Source organism: Lygodium microphyllum, chromosome 2 (assembly GCF_053477565.2).
Source record: "Lygodium microphyllum isolate KBCC chromosome 2, Lygodium_microphyllum_v1.1.10, whole genome shotgun sequence".
NCBI lineage: Eukaryota > Viridiplantae > Streptophyta > Polypodiopsida > Schizaeales > Lygodiaceae > Lygodium > Lygodium microphyllum.
Genome location: NC_141136.1, coordinates 127,820,013 through 127,830,980, shown reverse-complemented (window position 1 = coordinate 127,830,980; position 10,968 = coordinate 127,820,013). Strand labels below are relative to the sequence as shown.

The 10,968-nt window shown below is 37.7% G+C and overlaps 1 pseudogene; it reads right to left on the bottom strand.

The window, feature by feature from the left end:
• Nucleotides 1-2,693: 2,693 nt before the first annotated feature.
• On the bottom strand, nt 2,694-8,351 carry LOC148040306 (putative LRR receptor-like serine/threonine-protein kinase At1g06840; annotated as a pseudogene).
• Between the last annotated feature and the right edge of the window lie 2,617 nt (nt 8,352-10,968).

The following is a 10,968-nucleotide window of genomic DNA, read 5'->3' as shown; positions in this document are numbered from 1 at the left end:
TCTTTGAGTTGATGATCATCCTCCTTCTTCAACTTTGACATCCAACTTCTCTACTTTGGAACTAATTTAGGTAAGATTCAAATGAAGGTTACGCATGCTTTTAATAAGTTCATTCATGACATCATTTTTAGAAGGAACATAAGAAGAAAGAGTTGGTTGATTGGTCAAAGGAATAGGGGGATTTTGAAGGTGGAACAAGCTCCATCAATGGATTTGTTGAAGTTGAAGTAGAGCCCAATCTTAGTCACATTCACTCTCTTTGAGCAATCATGTTAATTGCATCAGTAACATCTGTCCATGCAGTCTTGACTCCTGATTCAGAGGTAGCATCTTCTAGGCGATCAACAAGCTTTTCTTGCAGAATGGGATCTGCAGCCTTAAGGAATAATTCAATCTTCTGACCTTCCATACTTTGTTGGTTTTCAGCATCAAGTTGTCCAAATTTACTTTCGAATTCATGGTATAGAGCTGTTGCAGCTAAACCTTTGTTGGGTTTTTCAACCCATTTAGTAAAACTGTTCTTCGTCATAAGGCCAGAGTCTTCGAAGAAGAATTAGCTAATCTCTCTTTTTACATAAAATCCTCTCAAATTAGCTGAAAGCTACATGCATTATTTTACATGTCATCCTAATCTAGAAATTTTCTATAGTTTTGTAGATTTTTTTACAATAGATAATATCTAGAATAATAAAAATTGACTAAAATCTAGTATTTTTGAAATGTGGACACTAACACTAATGTCTAAAATGGCATTGGCTCTCTAAATCTAAAAGGAATCCACACTCTAGATTTTTTTACACGGTGTGTGCGTAGCGGCATGACAACATCCAACTAAAACACAACTAATATAGGGCTAATATATGTATCAACTCTTCTATTTATATAAAGGTAGAAGGTTCTGATAGGAAACATGGGAAATGATCTTTAGTTGCATGTACACATGTATTTAATATGTTGGATACACAAACCACTTCAATGCAAGCATCCTAACCATTTGTGTAACAATTTAAAAGTGCCCAAATCAAGAGCTATGATTTTACATTTACCTATGGTAGATCGGTACACATAGGAGAATGTAAGTGTACCTTTCTTGAAAGTGCATACTTGAGAAGATTGCAATGAGTAGATCCACAAGGGGGCAATATAATGCTATATATGCATATATTCACACACACGTAGCAAGATTGATCCAATGGATGTAGCTTAGTTAAGTTGAAAGTGCAATGCGACTAGAAGGTCTTGGATTCAACTCCTACATTCTACAATATCATTTAGCATAGGTATAAGAAAGGGAGGTTTAAACCTGACCTGGTGGGTTAATAAAATAAGTAGTGTATCACTAGGATAGACACTTGGTTTTGAGAGAGAGAGAGAGAGAGAGAGAGAGAGAGAGAGAGAGAGAGAGAGAGAGTGTGTGTGTGTGTGTGTGTGTGTGTGTGTGTGCATTATGTCACATGATGCACACGAGATAAGGAGCTCCTACATTATATCAATTGAACCTTATGCAAATAGTATGCATTTCAATAGTTTCTTTCATGTATGTTGCAATGGCTGAAGCACATCAAGCAAGATAATTGCATTTTTTCCCCTTAAACTTTCAAGATTTGCACAAAGTTAGGGAATGGCACCACCAAAGTTGTAATGGAGAACTATGCAACACATGAAGCATGGTAAGCTATAACGTGCATATTGCATTGCAATAAAACCTTTTAGAGAAAGTGATGTGTTTCAAAATTATCCTAATACACCATTTATTAATTGGAATTGTACAATGTAATTTACAAGGACCCTCAAGTGCATGATATATTTTTTCTAGGTCTTACTTTTTGGAGGTGACATCTAGTGCTAAAGAATACTTCGAGACCACCATCTATAGTACATCTATATATCTACATAACATTATCTATATAATCTATATATCTATTTCTATAAAACATTATAATTGAAAAAACTTCCAAACCTTGCACCATTGCTACATGGCAGATATACCTTAGAAAAGCTCGATCAACATCATGACACATATATGGGACATGTGCTCATGGGCCCACGATTGGCTACATTAACATCATTACTTATCTCTCGTAAATGTAGATGACAACGTGCGAATTAATACCTCCAAGCTAAGCACAGTCAATGTGTGAATGGCACTAGGAGCCCCATGTATAGTAGTTGAGCTCGGATAGTCTTCCTTCACTAGTTTGTGTAGCTCCTACCGACAAGCTGCATGGTGTGGCAGTTGCTACTCAGCTACTCCATGTGATTAGCTCAATGAAACATCCAGTGTATAGAGAGTTTCCATATCGAATATTTTATCGCTATACCCAAGCTTAGCTAAACCAACTTAGCTAGGCAAGTTGTAGCCTCACAAGATTCACAATGATGTCAACCATGCAAAGCATGGTTAGTGCTTTATCATGTGCACATGCATGTACAAACAACCGTTGCCTATAGCAAAACACTCATGCATTGAGAATCTATGTGGAAAAGATATGGATGTGCATGCATACCCACCAAGGCTAGGAAGTTGAGAAAAGACTGGTACCACAATTAGGTGCATTTACAACTATGGCATTGATAACTTATGTGAAGAGGATTTGCATGCAATGTTTGCAGACCTAAGGATAAGAAGCTTCACAAGATTGGTATTGGCTGTATTTCAACCATGGAATTGTATGGAGATGTCTTGCAAATAGCTACCTTGGAGAAAGGTTTGGGATAGTGCCACTCATCAACACACTTCCATCTATGTTTGATGATATGTAAGGATTTTTCGAACCCGATGCATTCGGCTTGGGTGGACTACTATGAGTGTCTCTTGAATATATCTCAAATGAGGTCATGGACTTTGGTATTAGTGTTTGATTCCATATGGCTTTCAATTGCCTCACTACTTCAACCATGGACGGACGAGAGTATGTATCATCCTTGCAGTAAGAAATTGCTAGTCTCACCAAAGGCTCTAGAAATTTGGATGGATATGAGCCCATCCTTAGGTCTACAATAGACAACATCATGCTAGCCTCATATGCAAGGTTGACCTGCATGCAGCACTCTACATCCTATAGAACTTTCCTAACTTGAAATCCCTTCTAAAAATAATAGTTTATTTGTGAGACAAAAAACTCCCATAGACTATTAAATCTTCACCTTCCTAACAATATTTTTCCCATGTGAAATGGGTTGCATGCCTATTACAAGCTCTACAAGATAACTCCAAAACTATAAACATCACTTTTTTCAGTGAGTTTGTGGGTCAAGAAGTACTCTGGATCCAAGTAACCCTGCAAGAAATTCCCACACCTGTTTAGCAAGCAATAATGTGATTCAGACTCCAAAGATAACTATGATCACTTTAGAATACATGCATCCTTGATGTGAAGTTAGTCCCTACATCTATGCTTTGTTAGAACCATAGCATCCAAAGCAGGATATGATCAACCATATGAAGCTTCCACTCACCAGAGTGCCTTTCACTACAGTTGAAATTGGACCGCCTGCTACACCTTCTAGCTCAAGAACAGGAGGAAGATTTGAAAACCCAAAGTCTACGACCTTAGATCTCCTCTTCTCATCAAGCAAAATGTTACTAGCTTTGATGTCACAGTGATATATGGGTGGACTTGCTTCTATGTGAAGATATAAAATGCCTCTAGCTGATCCCAAGACTATAATTTGGATACCGGTTGGAAAATCTAGGGCCACCTTTGATTTTGCTAAAACGTTACAGCCCCACAGATATCAATGAAGGAGAAGCTCTTCAACTGCTCTAGAATTGCTATACATGTATCAATACAACTAGATTCATGTACTGGTTTTGAAGAAGATAATCATGAAAATTTTTACTCACAATTAAGATGCTCTCGTAAGGTACCATTTTCCATGAACTCATACACCAGCATCTACAACAAAGCCCAAGATAGGTTCTCCTTACTATTTTAGAAAGTCGTGAACTATGAGAAAGGTAGAAACCCTGCAATGCATACTTGTTCATATTGATCATCGCAACAACATAACAGGGAGAGGAGGTTGCGATGATGAACACATGAAAGCAACTCTACCTTTGTATAGAATTATTTTGCACCCTATAAGGATCCCTCTTGTGCACGCTTTATTGCAGCTACTACCCCATCAACCAAAATAGCCTTGTAGACTTTCCCATATCCACCTTTCCCAATCTGCATGGAATCATCAAAATTATTGGTGGCCTTTGTCATTTCTTCATATGTAAAATCTTTCACACCAGCTACTTTAATCCGTCGATCGTGTTTCTCTACAAAGAACCACAAAATGCTCTATTAGTACATGGTCTTTGGTTACGGAATCCTTCAATGCACCAAATATCTCAAAACTTAAAAATCATTCAAATTAAGGATGTTAACCATAGCCCTGATAATAATTCTCACAGTAGAACATTTGATTTCCATATTACCAGACAAATAATCTAAAAACCCAATCAATAAAGATGCTCCATTTACAGTGTGTGGCAATCAAAAGAAAACATTTTCAGTATTACAATGTTTCACAGTATGAGGGTCCATGAATCAATAGAAGGGGGGTGGAATCATACTTTCTCTGGAGGGACTGCAGTTCCTAATAATGAAGAATATCGCAACGCGGACCACTGTGGCTATAAACACAGTTGCACCAATCACAATACATGTAATAACACCTCCATTCAAGATCTTTCTAGATACAGCAAACGATTCTACACAGTCAACAAGCTTGTGCGCCCTAATGAGACAACATATAGTAGAAAAAAACACTGGAAAGACAAAACTCCTTGAGCGAGGACTTGTAGGTCAATGGGTGAAAGCTTACCATTGTATGGAAACCCTATTTCAAAGGACATTGCTTCATAAGGAACAAATGTATTATTGTAAGGAATGTTCCAAGTTGTGAGGGTATCGTAAAGGTGTTGGACCTCTGAGTTATTGAAAATACCTCTACTTGGGAACATCATGATTGGCATCCATATACGTGGACCAGGTTCCCAATTATATTGGGACACAATTACTTGATATGATGAGAATTTTAGACCTAATGACACATAATCTTAGAACATATCCTCATAGGGTTCAAAGATAGAAAAACTAGGAGTCTTCAGTCGATATCCTACTTCAAGAGGATAGGCACATTGGCAAACACCTTTCTGAGTTAGTAATCCATAATCTAGATGCTGATTCTAAGTTGCATCACATGTTGATTCTTGACATGAAGGAGATAATTAAGGAGTGCTTTCATTGTTGAGAAGCTCTGAATTGCTTCCATTAAAGGATGTGCAGATGTTTGGTGGTAATAAAGATGTATTGTTGCACATTAGATTTCCAAACAAATTGATAGTAATGCTTTGCTAGTATAAACCTCCTCCATTTTTCCACTTCTACTACTCACACTTGGCATTGAAAGAGGCCTAAAAAACCTTACAAGATCTCAGCTCACCTAGATCTAACATTCTCTACAGAATTCAATGCACCAAGGACGAACACAGTGAGATTGTTGTTCTGAAAGTCCCTACAGAATCATAGAGGGGAGGCTTAAGCATCATTTTTTGTTTGGTAAAGAGAAATTGTATTAATCACAACAAAATTACAAGAGTCACAAAAAGCTAATGTCACAAGGACATGAAATTTTATTGCTTTGCTTAGCATTTGATTAAAAAGCTAAATCAAATGTGCAAATGTGACTTGCACGTGTGAGATGCACACTAATTATTTCATAGTGTGGGACCTACGACCCTAAAATATCAATCGGTGCGAAAGACGAAAGTTGTATAGTAAGTTATGTTTGATAGATACTACCAACATCAACACACTCATTAAGGAACCCTATATGAATACCTCCAAATCTATGCGTTAAAGGTAGACTATTAGACCCAATTTGTAATCCCCTATGAAGCAAAAATCAAGTGTGCATGTTGCTATTTGAAATGAATAGCAAATAGGACACTAAACCACTTGAAAGAGGTGCCCTAAATGACCTTTTAAACCATAACTCTAATGGCAACCCTGCGCCCCCCCCCACTGCCACCCCCCAAAAAAAAAGAAGGCCATTGGATGAATCCTTGAGTGAATGTGACTTGCAAGCCCTCCTCTAGTGTCTCAAATATATACATCCACTTTGAATGAACATACGTAGACAATAAAGAAAACCAAGGTGTCGGGGAGATTTCTTAAAGAACAAATATTGACTAAGAGTTCTGAAAGGCAACATGTTGGATATCATTCACTGTAATGTTTCCATCTAATGAGTTGTCCCACAAGATTCTATAGCAAGGAAGCATACAAGGAATATTCAATCTGCTGCCATTGTTGGAACAACAATACAAACTAAAGCACCAATGCAGACTCTCATGCATAAGAAATGATCATTCAAGGTAGAAAAAGTGAGTCGCTATTGACTCGCCATCTTCTAGAACACTTACAGAAACTGCAGATGTGGCAGTTCCAGAAAGTCCACTAGCACTAGCCCATCTAGGTGATTGTAAGATAAGTAACTAAACAAGACATGAAGGTGGTTAGATTCGACACTACAAAATCAGCCCAATATCATGAGACTTTGGACACCTACATAGTTGTAAGATTTGTAGAAAGAGGCCTAGATGGAAGCATCCCACTCAGTTGGTTGTGACTAAGATCTCTACATTAATAGATAAAAACAAGAACTAGAGATATGTATTGTCAAAAGGTTAAATAATCCAACATTCATTCAAGTTGTGCTTGAGAAGCTCATGTATACTCACAAAGCTTGACATGGTATACTCACAAGTATCCCAAAGAAGCTATATGTGTAAGTCAAGTTACAATTCCTTAGGCTCCTGCCAATTAGCATGAACCATCCAGATTCTTTACCCAATTAGAGATATTCAGAATAAGAGGAAAATGTTTAAGTGATTTTTTGCAGATTGCAACTTTTCCAATAGCTATCTTATCATCTCCATTAGCATTGAAAAGTGTTATTGATGTTGTATAGCACACTATGCTCATCCTTAAACACAAACGTTGCTGATGAGCTTGTGCTATTATTAAGACTTGAACATGTGTCATTCTTTTATATTCTTTAGATGGAATGCCTAACATCAATTGCATCATTGTGAATGGATATAGGAGGCTTGATTGTATATGGAACCAGATCAAGACAGAGGAAAAAGGTGTAACAATTGGAGCTTGTACCTACATTTTTGTAAGGTTCACCGTGTGGGAGTAGTTTGATGGTATTGAGCCACTAAAAGGATTATTGTCAAGTTGTATGTCACACCATGAAGCATCAAAACATTGACATTAAGAAGCTTAAATAATGAAAAGAACCAAAAGTGATTAGTGCAAAATTTTGAACTGATCAAGAGGTGCCCTTACAAAATGAGTAAGGTAGGTATATTTGCCAACTCAACTGACAGCTCTCCAGTTAGATCATTGCTATTAAGTAGACTAAATATACCACGAAAACAAGGAAGAATTCCATTTGTTGCCATTGAGTAACCTAAAGAAAAGTAAGTGTCAAAATGGGAGATATGGCCTGAGTTTTTGCTGTAGCAGTACTCGAAGACGAAAGGAGGATTAAGTAGGTTAGAGTATACTCATAGGAAATAAAGCTCCCTGAGGTTTCCAAACTCTGGAGGTATGGACCCCGTGATGTTGTTCCACATGACGTCCCTTCACAATGACACTCTTGCATTGATTTTCAATGGTCACCCAAAAGATTATTCCATGCCCTAGATGCATGCCTACAGGCTATGACATCCATGTGGTCCATATAAGTATGTCCTTATAGGTACACAGACATCAATGCTTATGTGAGCAGGATGCAGAAATATGCGACACAGATATCATAGTACAGGCATGTAAGCTTACAACCGGATAAATTGATTGAATTGTGTGAAAGCTTACAAGATCGTTAGGTGAGTGAAGTTGCTGAAATCTGGGGCCAGAATTCCTGTGAAATTCATATTAAGGAGGCGCCTTTGTTTGCGAAGCGCATTATCCAATAAATCAAAGCAGGATTGTGCGTAGAATGATAAATAAGTGTAACAGACCATACTTCCAGACATAGAGAGAGAGCTTTGGAGGTGATCAGTCTAGCACTTACAGGTCCTTCACATGTTGTGTCCCCATCACGTTCACACAATAAACCCCTGTCCACCCAGTACTCCCACATGGATCGTCTCCATTCCAGTTCCTTAGTCTTCCGAAAACATCACCAATCTGCCTTCGTACTGCTCGTAGAGCAGCAACTACGGACACACACGGTGAATGAACAGAGGAACAACATGTCAGCATCACCTATAATATCCAAATATTGCTTTATGGTGATTACACGATGATACCTTCAACTTGATCAGTGATTGCAATGAGCATTAGAGGTTGGATATAATAAAGTGTGAATAAAAACATAACATTATCAATCTTAAACCCTAGCCTCATAAGTCCAAATGGGTAGAAGATGCAAAATCATAGTAATCAATGAACTTTTTATGTAAGACATATAGCTTGACTTTACTTAAGGGGAATTAGTTGGAACTATGTATTAAAACCTTTGCCACAAAATGTACAACTTAGCTTTGCTTAAAGGAAACAAGATTGGAGAAAACCTCACGATCATTCTATTGTAGATTTTATCATGTGAGAAAGTAGAATTGTTTAGCATGCACTATCCTTCTTGGGGACTATTTGCATTTAGTGATCGAACTAATAACCTTATAGGCTATCTTAGAATGCTTTAGAACCTACACTTAAGAAACACTAGCTACTTGGTTGTTGTGTGGACCAAGCCTACTGATTAGACTTTGCATGATTACCATCATTGTGAAGCATTCTGTCGAAGCTCCTAATGTTGCATCATGAAAGCTTCACATTGATCAAAGGGAAGCAACCTTGCTATCTCATAGGTGGTTCCCTTTTTTTATAGAAAGATAAAAGAGAAAATGTGTAATGTGTGCAACAAACAATGCCATCTTTGCACAACAACGTATTATTATTAGCTACTTGAAGCTATAACACAAAATCTTACATATTAAATTTTGGTTTCTTGTGAGTCAAGAAATTAAACCATATAACATGTTTATATCTTTGTTCTCATAAAACCTTCAAACTATGCATCCTTTAGTGTCAGCTTATTGGCTCCTCATTGTCAATAGTAGTATATGATTTCAAAGCTCATGAGGATGTATATGTACATCTATGGCTTCTTGTTTTATTGGATAGCATGTAGATCTCCCTTTGCTAGCAAAAATCAAGGGGTATGCTTCAACCACATGATGTTGCACTAAATGTACATGCTTGGACTACATGTATAAATATTTAGCAAAAGTGAAGGGGTATGCCTCGTCCACATGATGTTGCACTAAAAGTACATGCTTGGACTAGAAGTATAAATATTTAGCACCTTCAAGTAAGATTTAGTTTCTTTACCGATAGGCCTATGTGTGCATAGAGATGTGGGTGCACTTATAAAGGATCATGCATGCATGTGTCGGGTAAGTTACTCATGAATATATGTGTGCATCACGTTGTCAAAGGGGTTTTTATCGAAAGGTCGTATCCACCGGGGATCAAAGATAGAAGGAAGTAGAGATAGGAGATGGAAGCGAAGAAAAAGAATAGACAAGAGGTAAACATGACAATGACAAAGCACAATGAATTGAATCAATATGTATTGACATAACCCAAAATCCTTTGCCTTAGCACTACTCAGAAGAAATCTCCAAGCATTAGATCTCTTGGAGCTCCTTCGTACAACAAAAACATGCATCAAAATAACAACTCCTCTACTACTCGGAACCAAAATCTGATGGCTCCGTTGGCTAAGGGGGTTAACCCTAGTACGCCTGATCCGGAATCTCCTAGTTCACTCTTTCTTCTTCTAGTTCAAAGTGCAATTTTTAGCCTATCAACAATGATCGTGACGTGCGTAATTTCGCCCATCTCTCTTTTTTATGAAAATTCCCATAACTGGTTGAAAAAGCAACTTGCTTTTTGCATGCCATCCTAATCTAGAAGCTTTTCTAGCTTTTTCATATATTTACAATAAATAATATCGAGCATATCTAAAATAAGCTAAAATTGTCCAAAAATCTAGTATTTTTGGACCATCTATGCCACAGACACTAGCACTAATGACTCAGATCACATTAACTCTCTTGATCAATAAGAAAGTCGGATGATGATGCACTCCAGAGTTTTTCACACTGTGTCCGCATAGTGGCACGACATCCACCCCCGCTGAATATGCACATCCGTTGGCATGTTCCAAAATCCTAGTTGTCATCAAATTCTGAGTCCTCCTCATCCTTTGTAACCATATCCTTTGTTTCTTCGTCTTCCATATCTTCTTGGCTAGCCCCTATATCATGGCCACTATTTTCTTCGAATTCTGGCAACTCATAGGCATTAGACCTGCCTCTTGAATAATTTGATTCTTTTCCCTGCTCTACTGGAAGTTTCTTGGCTATCCCATCCAACTCATTTAATGCATAAGTAGCATTATCAAACACATGTCTTACCACGTAGGGTCCAAACCATCTTTTGGAAAGTTTATACATGGCACTATGCTGATTGTCTAAACTACTATCATAAACCAATACCCAATCCCCATCTTGTATAGTTCTTGGCCTCAATCTATGTCTTTTGTCAAACCGTTTCTTATTATGTATCCTTGCTTCCCTTAACTTTGCAATTGTTGCCTCTATGTCTTCTGACTTTGTTTCCAACTATCTAATGCGTAAGGCCAACAACTCCTCTAAATTCAACTCCTCTTCCCAAGGTAGCACACTCCATGTGACTGCCATCTCTTCTATCGGCATCATAAGTTTTTTTCTAGACATCAATTCTGTAGGCATATATCATGTAACAAAACTATGAGTTGTTATGTGAGCCCACAAGGCATAACGGAGCAATCGTGGCCACTCTTTTACCTTTTCTCCACATGCTTTTGCCAATGCCTTCACAATAGGTGGATGATCTCTTTCACTTTTTC